Source organism: Epinephelus lanceolatus, chromosome 7 (assembly GCF_041903045.1).
Source record: "Epinephelus lanceolatus isolate andai-2023 chromosome 7, ASM4190304v1, whole genome shotgun sequence".
Taxonomy (NCBI): domain Eukaryota; kingdom Metazoa; phylum Chordata; class Actinopteri; order Perciformes; family Serranidae; genus Epinephelus; species Epinephelus lanceolatus.
In genome coordinates this window covers 18,937,489-18,956,803 of record NC_135740.1, presented here as the reverse complement: position 1 = coordinate 18,956,803, position 19,315 = coordinate 18,937,489, and the positions used below count along the sequence as shown (strand labels likewise).

The window sequence follows — 19,315 nt, the reverse complement described above, 5'->3', positions numbered from 1 at the left end:
AAGCAACCCTCTTATTGTCTCCTTATTGACACATCCTTCTCCTTTAAACTGGTGCAAAGTGCCATTTAGCAGTTCTCATGCCCATTACCACTTTGTCCAGTGGGTAGAGCCAGGCCTGCAATGCCAGCATTTAGAGCCAGGATGCCTATCAATCTGGCTCTTGAGCAATATAACTGTAGGAAATGTCTTTGTTGCCCCACCCACAAGATTTAGGTTCTAGATCAAGTAGCAGCTTGACAAGTTCAAGCAAAGAGCACTGGAAGAAAAGAACACTGTGTGGATAGTATTGGGTGTAAAACCATAGGAATGCAAGTAGCAAATTGCATTCATTCTTCTAGTTGGTGGGTAATAGTAGCTGGCATTTAGACATTAGCACCAGCTTGTTTGTTAGCACATTAGAGCAAGAATTGAAATCTTGTATCACTGGCAGTCTCTACCTTTAGGCTAACTGTATTTTCAATGAACCCTTGCAAATGAGGGCACTGCTTGCCCAGGTAAACCTGACAATGAGGAAGTATCTCTTTGTAAAGATAATTTTATCTTGCATCAAATGTAGCACAAGTCCATGGCATTAATGTTGTGCATATCTTATTTAAATGGCAGTTAAATCTGTTCTATCAGATCTTGACACATTTTCTGTCTCCGCATCTAGCTGTTTGTTGTGCTCTCATTTTTTTGCGTATTTAGAAATTCGTTGACCTGAAATTAGAATATTCTACAAATGCATTGTGCTCCCTTTTCCAACACACTCTTACTATAAATAGCACTTCCCTTCTTCCATAATACAGAAATCCTCATAACAATGTTATTTACAGTACTTTGATGATACATATCTTCATCTGATTTTTCTCTTTCTCCTCAACGGAAACGGGAGATTTAGCAGACATGCAACTTCTATGAATTATTAGTACACACTTAAAGTTTCAAGCTACTTATAATCAAATACACAACTATTACAGTAGCAAAAAAAGAGGTCCTCCATGGATGGCAGCTCTGCACTGGTGATGTGTTGAGCCGTTTTCACCACCCTCTGTTATGCTGTACAGTTGGGGGCAGTGCAACAAGCAGAGATGCAAATGGTCAGGGTACTTTTAACGGTGCACCTGTAAAAGCTGCAGAGTATCTTGGACTGGAGTCCATGTTGAACCTCCTCAGTACAGGAATAAGCCTTTGTCTTTGTCATGGCATCTGTGTGGCAATATCCTCACTTCCTCTCTGCTGTGGACACAGAGGAACCTAAAGCTGGTTACATGTCCACCCCACTCCCCTTGATGGTGTGCCGTTCTCCCTGCCTCCACTTGTAGTCACATAGGGTCTGGCTCAGCAATAGCTGTATTATTTAGGAAAAATATATTCATATAGAATAAATATCTCAGCTCAAGCATGTGGAGGGAGCTCGGAGTAGAGCTGCTGCTCCTTTGTGTCTAAAAGGGCCAGTTGAGGTGATTCAGGAATCTGATAAGGATGCCTCCTGGGCGCTAGAGGTGTTCAGGGCATGTCCAACTGGTAGGAGGCCCTAGAAAACATTGGAGGGATCATATATCTCATCTGGCCTGGGACCGCCATCCCCCAGGGGGAGCTGGAGAGTGTTGCTGGGGAGAGGGATGTCTGGAGTACTGTGCTCAGCCTGCTGCCTCCACGTCCCAGCTCCGGATAAGTGGATGAAAATGAATGGATGGATGAATATCTTTTTTTCTAGATTATTTTTGGGATTTTTAGCCTTTTATTGGATAGGATAGTCTAAGTGTGGGGGGAGGGGGGTCCCAGCCGCTGTGCAAGGACCTTGCCAACGTACAGTACAGGCCAAAAGTTTGGACACACCTTCTCATTCAATGCGTTTTCTTTATTTTCATGACTATTTACATTGTAGATTCTCACTGAAGGCATCAAAACTATGAATGAACACATGTGGAGTTATGTACTTAACAAAAAAAGGTGAAATAACTGAAAACATGTTTTATATTCTAGTTTCTTCAAAATAGCCACCCTTTGCTCTGATTACTGCTTTGCACACTCTTGGCATTCTCTCGATGAGCTTCAAGAGGTAGTCACCTGAAATGGTTTCCACTTCACAGGTGTGCCTTATCAGGGTTAATTAGTGGAATTTCTTGCTTTATCAATGGGGTTGGGACCATCAGTTGTGTTGTGCAGAAGTCAGGTTAATACACAGCCGACAGCCCTATTGGACAACTGTTAAAATTCATATTATGGCAAGAACCAATCAGCTAACTAAAGAAAAACGAGTGGCCATCATTACTTTAAGAAATGAAGGTCAGTCAGTCCGGAAAATTGCAAGAACTTTAAATGTGTCCCCAAGTGGAGTCGCAAAAACCATCAAGCGCTACAACGAAACTGGCACACATGAGGACCGACCCAGGAAAGGAAGACCAAGAGTCACCTCTGCTTCTGAAGATAAGTTCATCCAAGTCACCAGCCTCAGAAATCACAAGTTAACAGCAGCTCAGATCAGAGACCAGATGAATGCCACACAGAGTTCTAGCAGCAGACCCATCTCTAGAACAACTGTTAAGAGGAGACTGCGCCAATCAGGCCTTCATGGTCAAATAGCTGCTAGGAAACCACTGCTAAGGAGAGGCGACAAGCAGAAGAGATTTGTTTGGGCCAAGAAACACAAGGAATGGACATTAGACCAGTGGAAATCTGTGCTTTGGTCTGATGAATCCAAATTTGAGATCTTTGGTTCCAACCGCCGTGTCTTTGTGAGACGCAGAAAAGGTGAACGGATGGATTCCACATGCCTGGTTCCCGCTGTGAAGCATGGAGGAGGAGGTGTGATGGTGTGGGGGTGTTTTGCTGGTGACACTGTTGGGGATTTATTCAAAATTGAAGGCACACTGAACCAGCATGGCTACCACAGCATCCTGCAGCGACATGCCATCCCATCCGGTTTGCGTTTAGTTGGACGATCATTTATTTTTCAACAGGACAATGACCCCAAACACACCTCCAGGCTGTGTAAGGGCTATTTGACCAAGAAGGAGAGTGATGGAGTGCTGCGGCAGATGACCTGGCCTCCACAGTCACCGGACCTGAACCCAATCCAGATGGTTTGGGGTGAGCTGGACCGCAGAGTGAAGGCAAAGGGGCCAACAAGTGCTAAACACCTCTGGGAACTCCTTCAAGACTGTTGGAAAACCATTTCAGGTGACTACCTCTTGAAGCTCATCGAGAGAATGCCAAGAGTGTGCAAAGCAGTAATCAGAGCAAAGGGTGGCTATTTTGAAGAAACTAGAATATAAAACATGTTTTCAGTTATTTCACCTTTTTTTGTTAAGTACATAACTCCACATGTGTTCATTCATAGTTTTGATGCCTTCAGTGAGAATCTACAATGTAAATAGTCATGAAAATAAAGAAAACGCATTGAATGAGAAGGTGTTTCCAAACTTTTGGCCTGTACTGTACATGGGATGCCTGTTTTATCCATTAAGCCATCGAGTGTGTCGATGATTAGATAAATATCTCATTATAATTTGTAGAGGCAGATTAGGGCTTAGAAACAAAGAGTGCAAAGTGTAATGGGGACATCTCTATTTCAAAACAAGAAATGTTCATGCACAGTCCTCAGGTTTAAGGGCCTCTCATTCCTATGGGTCCCTGTGCCTGCACCTGGTAGGCCGGTACAGTAATCCATCATTGACCACAGAGGTCCCTGATGAAGATACACCCAAGAATCTATCATTGTAGTAAGCAGTTGTAATTGCAACCTCAAGACATAATATTACATTTTATGCAACTGAAGCCTTTCTCCAAAACTTGCAAAAGGTGCACTGAACCAAGCATGTACTGCCCCAAAAATACCTACAAAAAATGTCATCACGTAAGTACATCATCTTCATCAAATATGTTGATCTAATTTAAGTGCTACACTTTAATTTTACATGGTCAGACTGAATAATCTGGAGGATTTGATTTGTGAACTCACATATAAATAGATATCCTCCTGAGACATTTTGGGTTTACTGGACCTTATACATAATTCTGCTTAACTCAGACCTCCAGTTCTCATTTGTGGACACTTTTTTGTGTCATGTAGTAGTAGTAAGACCACAATACACTAATCCATGTAAAAACAAGATGGCAGCCATCTCTGCCAAGTCAGTCTGCAGCCAATCCCGACACAAAAGTGGAGAAGGCCCAAAACCTGATCAAATTTAATGGCTGAAACTTGTTTATTTATGATTCATAACATTTCTAGTTTGATTTGCCACACTAAATTCACCAATTTTAGCAACAGTAACAAGCTAAGACACTATTAAGAAAGTACTTGTTTGTAGACATTGGGATTTTTTTCCCTCATCTCCTTTGAGGATAGTGGGACTTTATTTATTTATTTATTTGTTGATGATGTTTAGTTTTTTTATACTTATCAGGTCCTGCTAATCTCAAATAGCTAGGAAATTTTGGAAATGCATACCAAACAAAAGTCAGGGTCTCAGGAGGATATGATAGTCTGCATTACATTGTATTTTTACTGATTGTTGGCACAGATCTGGCAGCCCACTGTACCTGGAAGAGGCCACTGCCCAGTTATCTATTTTTGTCCTTGTAGCTTTTGTGGCGGTAACACACCTTAAGCTGTTTGCTAATCGTCATTATACAAGAAGAAAAATAACCATATAAAAGGTTGGCTCCGGTGACATGTAAGCTGAAGAAAGAGCAGGACACCCACTAGCTTAAATGCTACCACACCTTCAAATGTGCTAACTGCGTTAGCTTCAGTCACTTAACGGGCGTTTTCAACATGGCGGGCGGCGCTTCTGGCTCCTCATTGTATCCCATCTGTCGGTAGCTGAAGAAAGAGCAGGATACATTTCACCGACTGCAGGGTGGAGGAAGACATCATTAAAGAGGACAAGCAGAAAAGACGCATCCGGAACCAGAAACCTGACGATGTGACCAAAGAGCGTCGTCTAAACGGGTAATACAGAGCAGCTGTATTGACGCTTTTTATCTACACACCTGCTAGTTAGCTTACGTTAGTTATCAGACGTGTCGTGTGAGCCCGGCTGCGGACTTCGGTTCGTCCCAAGCGACCATGACTCCTCCTCAGCAGCAGCTGCAGCAGGTCAACCACTTTCAGCAACATCCCTCCATCATCACCCAGAGAGTGCAGCTAACTTTAAAACTATTTCTGCTGGAAAATGCCCGGAATACACTTGAACAAGAACTTCACAACCTCACCAAGAAGGTAACGTAACGTTAATGGTAGCGCCACTTTCGCATCGTCACATGTCATGGTGAAATTAGCTGTAAATGGGTTTAGCAAGCTAGCTAACAGGCTACATGCTAACATTACTGTTACTCCACACAGATAAATTATTAAATTATTATTAAGTTGGGTAATGTTAGCTATGTTAACTTAGTTGGCTGGGATTGCTAAGTTTTAATTAAGAAAAAAATGTCGAAAATTGCATGTAATTGTTGCCAGAGCTGCAAACAATGAATATTTTCCAATGTTAATTAACATTTTTTTTAGCTAATTAACTAAACATGCTGTTCGTAAGTTGTTCATAAACTGTATATTGTTATGAAGAAATGATAGGAAATTGCAAAAGAAGTGCATAAGTATACAAGATCAAATATGTATTGTGCTAACATTTCAATATAGGCAATAACACAATACATAAGAATATATAAATAAGAATATTTTATTTATATTTTTGAATAAACAAACAACCTTTCTTGCTGTCAACATGACGTCAGCTTGCCTCCCTTTTTCCTCAGGCCTATGAAGAGGTTCAAGGTTTCTTGAATTCATCTTTCCCCACGAGTGTTTTCAGTGATCTCACAAAGGCTTTGGATACAAAATGTCAAGCCATGGACAAGCTCTCAGCTTTATTGAAAGACATCACAGTTGGTAAGTCAAGAATTAATCATGCAATTTTAGCTGCTGATGTGACATTGCACATATTCATGTGTGAGACAAACGTACCACATTTCTTGATATAATATAAATGATTTGTGGGGAGTAACTTGTTACATGTAACAGCATTACGGCATTAAATTACAGAATAAATTTAATTATAATCAATCAAAATGTTGGTGATCAGTATAGTGTTTTATGTTAAAAGCTTATATATAGGAAATAACATGAATTGCATTGCTTTGCATCTCTTTATCATGCAGGAATGCCCTCTTTTGGCATGTATCTGGACAACGCAGGTCAGCAAAGTCATTGGGACAAATTTGAGTGTAACACCATCAAGGGTAAGATGGCTTACAAGGCATTATCTCTACATCCAGACAGGCTTTATTCATACTGCAGTATGCGCTCAAATTTTGAGTGTTGTTTCTGACTGGTTCTCTTGACTGAAATTGCACTGCCTCTCGTCTGTCAATCAAATCAATGCACATTGCTCCAAGCAACCTTATTGTGCCATGCAGTGCTGTGACCAGCCTACCACCCCAAGGCCATGTTGCAAGACAATGACGCCCTTCTTTCAGGGTCCAAAATTAACACCCAGCACTTGCAAAATGTAAATAAAAATTTACATTGGCCAATAAAATAATTTAGGTCAGCTGCCATTTGTGGGTTGCTGAAAAAAGCCTACTTCGATACAAACTCAAAAATGCATTTTGCAGAGTGAAAGGTATGACTGTCATTAATTGTATTGAAGTTCTTTAATTGACTCTCGCTGTCCACCATTGCCAAGCTTATGCTTGCTTTATCTAACTCGCTACTTGGCTCGATTACCAGTGGTACTGGTCGGGTTTCACACAGGAGAATTTCGCACCAACTGCAAAGAGAGTCTTCAAGTATGCGGTGGCATATTGCTGGGGTAGATCAACATGGTAGACGCACAGTTAAAAGTAAATTTACTGAGAAGTGGTGCCTCACAGAAAAGGTTGTGAGAAGAGATCGTCTTTGTTATTATGTTAACAACATCAAAGCAATCTGGCTGCAGCTTTTGCCACACTTAATCCACAGATTGGTAGTGGTGGAAGAAGTATTCAGGTACTTTAGAAGTACTAATACCACACTGTGAAAACACTTCACTGCAGGTAGAAGTCCTGCATTGAAAACCTTACTTAAGTAAAAGTATGGAAGTAGTTTTATAAGCAAAATAAAAGTCAGAGCTCCTGAAATAGAAGTATTCATTGTGCAGTGAAATGTTCCCTGTCTGTGTTTTACTGTTATATATGATGTTTTTGGAATAATATTACTGCTGCATTAATGTGTGTGTTGCATTTTGCTGCTGTAGATGTTAAAGGTAATAGTATGTTTTTTAACACCTTTATATACAGCTGGACAGCTTAATCTAGGGCACTGCAACATAGGTCATCATATGTTCGTAGAGTCGCTGTCCTGTGAGAACCACAATCTCTAATAAGTCAACTTTTCACGTGCTCATAAAAACAGCCCTGTTTATGGCTTGGTTATGATGCCTTTTCCAGCCGATTCAAGTGGTTTTTAAAGAGTTTATTAAGCTTAAGACATAGCACAAAGCAACATTTCATCCCTTAGTTTACCAAAACATTAACAATTGGCACACATATGGGGCTGTGTTCGCAAAGCTTCCTGGTATGAAGAGTTGCTCCTTGTGACAAAATTCTAATAAAATTTTTAGATTTACGATGTTTTCTTAGAATTTGCCCTCACAGTTCAGACTAGATCCTCGTAAAGATCAAAGTTATTCACACAACATCTCCAGCTCCAAAGGTGAAAAACTGTTAGCAGTTTAAATGAGGACTTTTAGGGTGCTTAAGAGTTTCTTAAGCAAAGGAAGAAATGTTCTCCAAACGCAGAATGACAGTGAGTTAATGTAACGCTACACATTAGATCATGCAGAGATAAGGTTTGTGGTTGATCTCATTCAATCTCCTACCCAACATAGTAACATTGTAACACCAGAAATAAGTCATCACAACACTAAGATATTCGGCAACTTGTAAAACGTAACGGTGCTGCTGTGATGACTTCAGTCTGTCTCGACCTTCCACCAGCAGAATGATCACACAAACAATGACAGCGCATCCACAGTCTCATTGTGATGCAGTTAATTTAATTTCCACTGGATGTCCACACTTGCAGGCTCACAAATGGGCAAACAATCTCATCTTTCAAAAGAATGCATCATACCTAGTAATAGGGTCAACAACACCTCCTCACTAAGGTAAAAGTTTCTGTCCCTTCTTTGTTCAGATTTGCTCTGAGAATTTTCCCAAATCCATCTGAGGCTAGGACTCCTTGCTCATAATATTTGTGCTAAGTTAAGAGCTCTCGCAGAGTGTTCTCAGAAAGTTTGTGAATACAGCCCCTGGAGGTTTTTGGTTTTCACTGCATGGGAAGGAAATGAAAAGCTGTCAGACAAATGCAGCGGAATAAAGAAGTACAGTATTTACCTCTGAGATGTAGTGGAGTAGAAGTATTTAGTAGCATAACTAATAATAAGCAAATTTGCACCTAAGTACAGCACTTGAGCAAATGTACTCAGTTGCATTCCACCACTGCAAACAGGACCTGCTTCTTTTGTGTTTGTTTTATGCCTGGTAATTTTATATTTTTAAGTATTGATCTGTTTGGATTACATTTCAAAAGTAACTTCTCAAAACTATTTATCCATCACCATCATTAATCAAGTATTCAGTCTGCTCCTTCATTTTACCAAACACTCTCTCTTCCTGCTTTTCTAATCTTTACAGAGCAACAACTCTGTGTCGAGCCCTCTGTCAAAAACGGATTGAGAACAAATCTGCTTCAGCCACTCCGAGACAAAGGGATCCTAATGACACACGTTGTCAAGTTTGGGCCCATGTTGCAGAACTCGCTCATGGCAAGCTCCATAGCCAAAGCAGTCCAGGTGCTTGGAGCCACGCTGTCCCTCCAGCAATTGAAACATTTCCTCATCTCCCAGCCTGCAGCGGTCCAGCAGGATGACATGATATGCAGCATCTCATCCAGCTACAACAGCGCCGTTGCGACCACAAGCTCATCCTCTCACTTAGCGGCTAAAGAAGAGGAACGCCCATCAGATGCTGTGATTCTTCCACCTGCGATCACTGAGGGACCCGGGATTAACCCAGAGAGACCACCACCAGTACTGCTACCTCCCATACAAGCTGTACTCCCAGAGAACAGTAACCCTAAACCAATGAAAATAACACCGCTAATTAGATGGGGATGTGAGGATGATGTCCAGGTGCAACACCAAAAACAAACATCCTCTCAGCTGCTCCACTTCCTCAGGGCAAAAGCTAAGAACATGGGTGCACTGGAGGTCATGGAGTGGAGTAAAAGTTTGCTGCAGAGTCCTACCATCAAAACACAAAGCTACCAATTTAGACATGATGAGACAGATGATCTGATCAATGCACTTGCACCGAAAACATTATGTGCAGACATAGAAAACCAAGCCCCAATCTTCAGAGTAAAAAGAGTTGAATCAAGTGGCTCTCTGACCTATACTTGTGTGATTGCAACAAAGACTGAATTGTGGGATATCGGAGACATCTTCGCAGTGATGGGACAGGGAGACCTTGATGCTAGCCCCTTGGAAGATAAAGACTGTCAGAGTATATCATCTCAAGTGGAGCACTCCTGTCTAAACGTCCAGTGGGAAACCCAAACAGATCCAAAGCATGAGAGCATTTCTGCTGATGCAAAAACCCCAGTAACCAATGGTATTACCATCCCTGAGTTCCATATTCGGAGGTTTGAAGAGACTGAGGTTGTGGTGTCTCATATTGTCAGCCCAGGCAACTTCTACGTCCAGCAGGCAGACTCCACCACGAGGCTGCAGGCCCTTGTCACAGAGTAAGTCGTTCAGCATGGATTCTAATCGCTTGTCTGCTTTTTCTCAGCTTTTCTCAGCCCTCACTGATTCTCTGATCACATTTACAGAACTTAAAGAGCCACTTATCCTTTTTTTTGTTCATTACTGCTTTCTTTGTAGATTTTTTTTTCTGCTTTTTTAATAATCCACATGTTTCTGGTTGTCATTATTTTTTTCTCATTTGCAGCAGCTGGAAAGCCAGTAGTTCATATGCGGAGCAGAACTGCATTCCAGACATTGGAACCCAAGTAATGGGTTGGTTCCCGAAGCAAGAACAATGGTGCAGGGCTCAGGTGACGAAGATATGTGGAGTGAGCAGAGGTGGGTTCAGTGTTATGTATTGGAATGGTTTTGCAAATGCATACCTCTAGATGGTAGCAGTGTCACTTTGCTTGCCAGTAGCCACTTGGGAGTTCCTTTCTGGATTTTTTTTTTTCCTTCAGTCTAACCTCACCTCTATCTTTTGGATGCCAGATAAAAATGTCACTGATGGTACTGGGGGTGAGACATCCATCAAGGTGGAGGTGAAGAGGCTGGACTACGGTGACACCACCTGCCTGTTGCTGTCGAACATCAAGGAGCTGACCCCAGAAATGACCGTCCTTCCTCTTCAGGCTGTACAGGTCTCACTGGCAAATGTGAGTGGCTCCCTACAGATACCATGATTCACATGTATCTAGAGTACCACATGAAGCACTCACTGATGAACACGTTAAGATTCCCAGCGACAGGCGTGCAGATTATCCCTCTCAGGATTTGCATACATGGAAATGGTTAACATGCTTTGCTTTGCTGCAAGAGTGTAGACTCAAGACAGTTGGCACTTGTCCACATGATTAGTCACAGCCTTATCTATTACAGTGATAAAGGAAATGAATTATCTCAGTTCATGGTTATTTTTTGTTTGTTTCCTCCCCCTTAGGTGACGCCCGTGAATGGGAGTGATTGGTCCGAGGAGGCAGTGGGCTGGTTCAGAGCAATGGTGCACAACAGAACGCTGTATGCCAGACTTTACCCACAGGGGCCCAAAGTTACGGTTGAGCTGTACTTGGAAAAGGGAAAGCTCGGAGCTATGAGGTACTTAAGGATGAAACACTCAGTTTATTGTAAATTGTAAATTTAGAATTGTTAAAGGTGAAAAAGCTGTTACTAAAATTAATTGATGTATCAGATGTCCCTGCCAACAGGTATGCCCTTTGGTTTTATTTCACCAGCCATAACTGCACAAGTTGTGTATTTTTCCGAATTCAAATTGCACAGTGACTTAATACATGCATATGTTGACCTTATTATGTGTGTATACTGTAAGGTTTCAGAGCCAATAGCTGCACAATAACTGCACAATGGTGTTATCTTCATCTCAGGAGGGGTGCATCACTGTCTTTGAGGCTGGCCCAGAACGGACATGCGAAACATAACAAACTGAAGAATGTCGGCCTCATGAAAAACAGTAAGAGTCACAGTTTGTTTACCCCTGGTTGTGTATCTACAGTAGGTGGCAGTATAGTCTGTGTGTGACCAGAGCAGCACTCATTTTCACTCTGTCTTGTGTTCTGCTTTTTAGGCACTGTTCAACTGAAGATGAGACAGGACTCAGAGTGGGAGAAGTACCTCATCTCGTGCTATACTCAGAATAGGAAGTAACTCAGACAGCAGGGAATGTGTGTAGTTTTGCTGGTGTCCGGCTTGTCCGACAGCAAACCGGTGTGAAATGTAAAACACAAATGGCAGCCCTGCCATTGTGCACGCAAATTTAAACACTGAAATATTCAATGATTCTTAAATGAGACATAAATCATCCAGTTTCAGTCGACCATCTGTACATACAGTGGACTTTCAGGTTACATATCGACAAGCTGCTGCGACTGGCACTTTGCAGTACGTGGACAAATCAAGGATATTTAAATAAACAATAAAATGAATATTAATAAAATAAAATGAAAGGCATTGACTGGATTAGTACACAATAAGGAGCATGTATCAGCTTCCTTGTGTATTTTTAGGTCTTAACATTGTGTTCTCTGTCACATCACTGGAACTCAAGATTTTCTTTTTTTGTTTACTCAGATTCTATTTTTTTAGAGTCAGACAAGTTGTGACTATTGTCTTTAAAGCATTGATAGAATAGTGTGAAAGATTTTTTTTAAGTATGTATAATGTATGGGGACATAAATACCTAATTGTGGTGCATTGTGTTTTATTTAGAACATTTCCCCTTTTTATTTCATACTTTTCCTTTAACCATGACGAGGTTATTCCAGCCACTAGGCGGTGCCAGTTCAGTCAGATAACCCGCCATCTATTAAGTGATGCTTGATTTGTCTGTGTGCCACATGCAGTAGGTCTAATGTTATTTAATTGTTTATGTATCGCTTTCATTTCATATTCATTATCAGAGCCATGTTGCCTTCGTTGATGTTGAGTTCTTATACAATGGCAGATCTATTATTTTGAATGTACACTGTATATATCTCTGCTCTCATAATAAACCCGTTACCTACAACTGTACGTTCTCTGTCTCTATATTGTGGAGTACTGTATCGTCTATAGAGGGAATGTAAATGAGGTCGAGTTCATTCAAAGAATTACCAGGCCTCCCAAACCCACCCACTACGTTTGTCATACGTGACGCAGAAACGCTCATGGCACAGTGAACCGCTGTAGGTCATCTGATAGTACATGACAAATGACCACATTGTGTTTTCAGTTGCATTCAGTTTGTCGCTACTGTAAATTATTGTTTCACTGTTGTAGGGAGGAATTTGACGAGAACAAAGTGAGCAATCTTAGTTGATACTGGTAAAAGGAATTATAGTTTATTCACGTGTGTCAGTGGTTCCCAACCGTTTTTCTTAAGGGACCCCATAAGGATTATTATTGACTTAACTGATGACCTCTGACCAAGTGACATTTTATGGATATTTCATGTGGCATTCAATGCATAACAATAACAGTACAGAACAATGGATAAGCTGTACAGTACGCAAACCCGAACAGGGAACGCAGTAATTGCACAAAATTTTTGTGAAATGAGTAATTTTGTTGAATACTGAGCAAGTTATTTTTTGTGAATGCTGAATTATAAATGAGTCTTACTGCTTTTTATAGGATTCTCTGTATTATGTATTTTTTTAATTATTATTTTTAACACTGGCATTTGCTTGGTCATTTCTCTGTTAGTCCTTTGGTTGTTTTAACTGTGCTTTTCTAAAGCAGGATGAGGCTGTTTAGCAGAAGGTGAAGGCAATGAGAATATAGCTTGTGTTCAGATCTTCATCATGCCCCGTGAGATTTTTTTAAAACTCTATATCTTGAATCATCTGAACTTTAAAAGTAACAATTTGATTTAGTTTTCTTCACAGAAATGATTAAAATGCTGAAATGTAAGTCAACTATATATATATTTTTAAGTTTCTTAGAGTGCTTTCACACCTGCCCTGTTTGGTTCGGTTCAATTGAACTCAAGTTCGTTTGCCCCCTAAGTGTGGTTCGTTTGGGCAGGTGTGAACACAGCAATCGCACTCGGGTCCCCACCAAAACAACCAGACCGAGACCTTCTTGAAAAGGTGGTCTTGGTCCAGTTACAAACGAACTCTGGTGTGGTTCGTTTGTGGTGAGAATGTGTCCCGACCTCGATCCGAACCAGCTGCAGTCACATGACACATTGTTTGGGTTAAACATGAGCATGTTACAGTCCTGGAGGATTATTAATGTGCACCTCCTCCTGTACTGCCTTAATATTCACATTCAGCACATCCAATGCGTCAAAACATTGTTTTCTAGCTGGAGCCGCGCCTCGTTTTCAAACTGTATGGTTTGACTAAAATGAACACTTACAGCAATATAGTCCACGATGACCAGCGCTAAAATCAACCTGCGTAGTTGTCCCTCCATTGTGACATTAGAAAGTGTTGCATTTATCTTGAAAGTGTACTCCTCTCAACGTTTTGTTTACTTCCTGGATTTTTCCGACATGGAAATTCTGACCAATTAACAGCAGCTTTCTCACGCAAGGCATTTGATCTGGTCCGCTTGTAAATGCTGCCGTGAGAACACGAACCAACTCTAGGCAATTATGCAACTTTGTGACAAAATAAGTCCCTGATTCAGACCAAAGCAAGACAACTCTAGGTCTGAAAGCACCCCTTAAAATCAAGAAGGCTTCGTGACCCTCCCGTGAAGTTTTGATGACCCCCAGGTTGGGAACCAATGCCTCAGCTAACTTGTGTTTTCTAGACATTACTGCAAAGCAACCCTTAACCCAAATGACTGGATATTTATCTCAATTTGTGTACAATTTGTGTGATTAAATATGTCATATTCTCCCAGAAGGCTATTATCAAAACAGTGGAATAATACTTTATACCAGGAGTCCTCAATGTTTTTCAGGCCAAAGACCCCTTTGCTTAAAGAGAGATGGAGCAAGGAACCCCCACTATGTGTATATTGTAAGTTGCATATTAAACATGTAGGGCGGCCTCAAATGCCATGTATAAACATACAATACTAAACTGTTAATATAACAATTATTGATAGATTCTTATGGATTCATCTGACAAGGATTCATAGTCATCAGTGTTGTGTACTGTAAATTAGATAGGTTGGGATTTATCTTTGCTAATAATATTTTGGATTAATATTAATGTCTATATTCAGACATATTTTAATAATAAAAAAAACCAATTAGAAACAATAATTTGGCAGCCCCCTGCAGTATCTCTGAGGTCGCGAGCCCCCTGTTGATGACCCATGCTGTATACAAAAGTAATTATTGGTCATAAGAAGTTTAGGCAAAGATAATGAGTCACCCTGTTAAAAACATCAGTAAGAACAGCACCTGGCACAAAACAAAGTTAATTTAATTTTCAGAACTAGAATTTATTTGCTTAATTTGCAGTACTGCAGCATTTACATTTGTGACATGGTTACATTGCAAAAATCGCTTTGAACAAATGAGACGAATGGTTTTAATTATATCTTGTATATAAATGATCTTTTCCTTAAGACTGGCTTTCATTTTCTGCCACATTAGTGTTTTGCATTATTTAAACAGCTCGTGTATTTTCCGGATGAATCCGCAGACCTGTTAGTGACTGTGTGCTCTCAATGACAGTGCCTCAGGTCAAAAGCTTCCTTCACTTCCCTGCCCTGCCAAGCACAATAAATAATGTGGCAGGCTGAGGCCTTTTGTGTCCACACAGATTCCTTCTTTTGCCCGGGGTAGGCGGAAATCGAGGCGTTTGATCTGAATTCTAAAGAGTCTTGTTGCAGCCCAATAAAGGCCGCCATTGTATGTAAATAGTTTATATAAGAGCATATGACTGCTACGGTGCAGGGCACTGGCTAGTGGCGGAGGAATGATTAGCATTTTCCAAACGCATGGTGTTCTCAATCCAGCCTTCTGGCTCGCTAAAAAAACACAATATTTTAATTCATTTCTTCTTTGTACACATTTTTGTGTACCACCACAGCTGAAGGTAAAATGCTCCATCATTTCATTCTGTTTTCTACTAACAGTGTGCAGTGAGGTCAGATTTTATGTGAGGGGTGACTGACATGCTCCATTGCTTCGACTCGACAAACACTTGCCATGTTGTTTAAATTATCATAACCTTTTATAGTAACATTGTTTGAATGAATCAGCTGTGTCAGTGTGATCATTTTAAGTTTATTTTTTGGTAAATCTCATGAAGTCTGTAGCCGTTCTCACAAACAACAGAGGTCTCTCAGTTGTCTTAAAAAAAAAAAACTCTCATAATGAGATGGATGTCTTGCCGGTTCCTTGGAGAAATTTGCTGGCAGTCTGTCAGTCTGTCTGCAACTGGGCTGTAGGTCAGTTTGGGAGTACAGTATTAATACAGGGTGAGCACATCACGTGGCTCTGCGAATGTTTCGCAATTGGCCTCGTCCTGTTGCGTCTTGTGACGGCGCACGGCGGGAGGCCATCACCCCTGCTTTTATACGGCCAACTTGCTACTTGGCAATTCTTTTCTGTTGTTCCTCACTCTGCCAGCTTGATGCTCAGACCACACCTCAAGATGGTCATCTTTGGACCCGGCGCTGCTTACGCCGCTTGCACCGCTGGCTGAGCCTGGTAAACCTCTAAAAACTTCTGTTACAGTCAGAGTTACAGTTAGACTTTTACTAAATTTGTTGTGGACGACAACAATAATTTTGAGTTATTTAAACTGATAACTCGTTGCTACAAATGTGAGTTTTATTCAATACGAAGGGCTAAATGGTGTTTTTTAAGAAATTCGAGAGACATTTTGATAAAATTCCTTTACTTTATATTATTTCACATTAATAACATGGTAATAAAAGTTAACTTCAAGCCTTGGCTCACATCAGTGTAACCTTGACTGAAAACCTTCATTTTTTGCAGTCCTGGAGTCGAAAATGAACTGGGGGACCTTTTATGCCGTGATCAGCGGCGTAAACAGGCACTCAACCGGCATTGGACGAGTTTGGCTCTCTGTCATCTTCATCTTCCGCATCCTGGTCCTGGTGGTCGCCGCTGAGAGCGTTTGGGGAGATGAGAAGTCCGGCTTCACCTGCAACACCCAGCAGCCTGGCTGCAACAGCGTATGCTACGACCAGTTCTTCCCCATCTCGCACATCCGCCTGTGGGCGCTCCAGCTCATTCTGGTCTCTACCCCCGCTCTGCTGGTGGCCATGCATGTGGCCCACCGACGCCACATTGACAAGAAGATTCTGAAGAGGTCGGGCCGTGGCAGCCCCAAGGAACTGGAACACATCAAGAACCAGAAGTTTCAGATCACCGGAGCTCTGTGGTGGACTTACATGATCAGTATCATCTTCAGAATCATCTTTGAGGTGGCTTTTCTCTACATCTTCTACTTGATCTATCCTGACTTTAAGATGGTGCGTTTGGTGAAGTGTGACTCATACCCATGCCCCAACACAGTGGACTGTTTCGTCTCCAGACCGACAGAAAAGACCATATTCACTGTGTTCATGCTGGCAGTGTCTGGGGTGTGTGTGCTGCTTAACCTGGCCGAGGTGGTATACCTCATAGGCAGGGCCTGCAAACAGAGTTTTCAAGGCCCTGAGGACGAGTCCAAAGTAGCTTGGATAAGTCAAAGATTGTCTTCTTATAGGCAAAATGAAATCAATCAGCTGATAGCAGATCATTCTCTCAAGTCTAAGTTCGCTGTGACCAAAAAGAGCCCGACCGAGAAGGGTGAAAGGTGTTCTGCTTTCTGAGACTCTTCTTCTCCTGCTCCCTTTGAACTAATCAGCAGTAATCACACGTCCATGGAGCATGTTGCTCAGTGTTGTTACATATTTTGTATATAGGCCATTTATTTATGTGTCATTCAGTCAATCGCTTTTTTAAGTCATCTGTTTTTCTTTGCTCAGTTTTACTGACACAAATGTTAGTTGCTGTTGAAGCTCTTCTTAACTACTTGGAGCCAGAAGTGAAGGTTAAAGGACCATACCAGTGTTATTGCAAATCATGCATAGCTGAAGTTGGTGTCAAAAATTTGCCAAAAACTCAAATGTTTTTGTCAGATTTTGGTGGTTTTATCCAAAAAACAATATGTGAAGCAACTTGCCAAGCTGTAAAGTTCTTGAGTTGAAGAAACCATGCTTGTCATTGTCGCTGTTAACACATTAAATTATGGATTTGTTTGAAAATCCTGCAGGTGTGGGTGGTTGGTGCACAGGTTAGAAACCACCAGTCGTATTTACAAGCTATGATTCATGAAAATTAAGCTAATCAAGCAAACATTGTTCTGAAAAAGATAACATGAGTATTTGGGATTTCACATCAAAAAAGTTTCTCAAAACTTAATTCTTGGATGTCAGTTTATAACTCGCGAATGAATGTACCAACCAGTAGATTTTTGATATTTCATTCAGCCACATCTCAGAGGCTTTCTCGTGCAACGATAATGTAGCTTCGGCACAAAAAATAGAAGGTTCCTAAGACATACGTGAAATAAAATTAGCTTAGTAGTAATATAGGACAATTGGTAAATCAGCCAAGATTTGCAAAATCACTGGCATGGTCCTTTAAAGATGCAGAAATTACAGTAGAATTTAAATGCTGGATAGAAAGTGAACTTTTTATTTACATCAGAATTGTTGTTTATAGGTACCACATTTATTTCCAGTCCGAGTCAAAGCTAGATTATGACGGTTTAGGGCAGTGGTTCCCAACTGGTTCGGCCACAGGGTCCAGATTTCTCTTTTGACCTTAGATCAGGTTAGGTGTTTAATATATTCAGTGTCCTACTTGCGTTTGGCCATGTCTCAAGCTAGTTTGCTGTCTCTGTTAAGTAACTGTTCGTTATTCTATCACTCTACAGCAGGAAACGGCACTTCAAAATAAAACCTCTGCGCTGAAAATTCAGTGTACTTAAAAATATAGCGTGTTTCTTTCATGTGGTCCATTCAGAATGGACCCGCGACCCACTTTTGGACCGCGACCCACCAGTTGGGAACCACTGCTTTAGGGCAGTTATGTGAGTAAATGCCATTAAATGTCAGTAACAGCCCACTCAGCCAACAGTGGTAGATTTTATAAGACATTTTAAGTTATTTGACTTTAATAAACTGCACACAGCTGTAACTATTGTGTAACTAAGCATACTGATATGGAAACATTAGAATTATTGGTGCTAGAGAACCAAAGAAAGTTTCAAAATACTGTCCAGATATGGACGACTGTCTCTAGATAACATTGTTAAGCAAGTGATTAAAAACAGTTTTCCACAAACATATCTTAAGTACTGACCTATTAGTAATATGTGTTGTCTCGTCAGAGTAGTCAGAACAGTGCACAGAGCAAAAGTGTATGTCAATAAACCTTGTAATATCCCAGTACTGTACATATATCTTTGTATATCTTTGTATTTAATTGTAAATACTGCCTACTTAATTCATTGTAGCTTCTTTTTTTTCTTGGTTTCTGAAAAATGTTTATGGTTGTCCTACTTTATTACAGACAGTTGCTCTTGCTTTATTTAATATGACCCTGTATAATATTATTTAGCATCTCTCTGGTCCTGAAAATGTCATGTCCCATAAGCTGGTATCTGTTTATAAAGTTATACAAACTGTAGTTCATACACAAACCCTGATGTTGACATTTATACCTGCATAAAGGACTTTACACCCAGGTAAACAATCCGGTTAATAGATAATATGGGTTGAAACTATTTGTGTACATTATGTAATATAAAGAAATAAACTGCCTGATAATTTGACGGTATTTGAAGTTATTTAGCAAACACACAACATTTGAGTTTGTTTCAAAAAGTTTTACTAAATGGGTAAAAATACTGACACCTGACTATGTCAAAACTGAACTTTTCTCCCTCCTCTCACTGTGATTTGTAACTTGAGGATGCAAATGGCTACTCATCTCCAAACCGTGCCCCCCATGATAGGAGAGACCCTCGTGCTAAATTTAGAGCACTTGTGGCCAGACAGACTTAGCGGACATCCTCATTGGCCAGCTACCCCGTCACTCACTGTTACAGGCGAGT

The 19,315-nt window shown here is 40.8% G+C and overlaps 1 pseudogene across 1 annotated transcript; it reads left to right on the top strand.

The window, feature by feature from the left end:
• The first annotated feature begins 4,465 nt into the window (after positions 1-4,465).
• On the top strand, positions 4,466-19,033 carry LOC117260674 (uncharacterized; annotated as a pseudogene). The gene is made up of 12 exons (XR_013491791.1): positions 4,466-5,212; positions 5,749-5,881; positions 6,151-6,231; positions 8,668-9,778; positions 9,985-10,118; positions 10,272-10,435; positions 10,720-10,874; positions 11,162-11,247; positions 11,362-11,462; positions 14,167-14,168; positions 14,879-15,017; positions 16,183-19,033. The product of XR_013491791.1 is annotated as an uncharacterized LOC117260674 (transcript).
• The last annotated feature ends 282 nt before the right edge of the window (positions 19,034-19,315 follow it).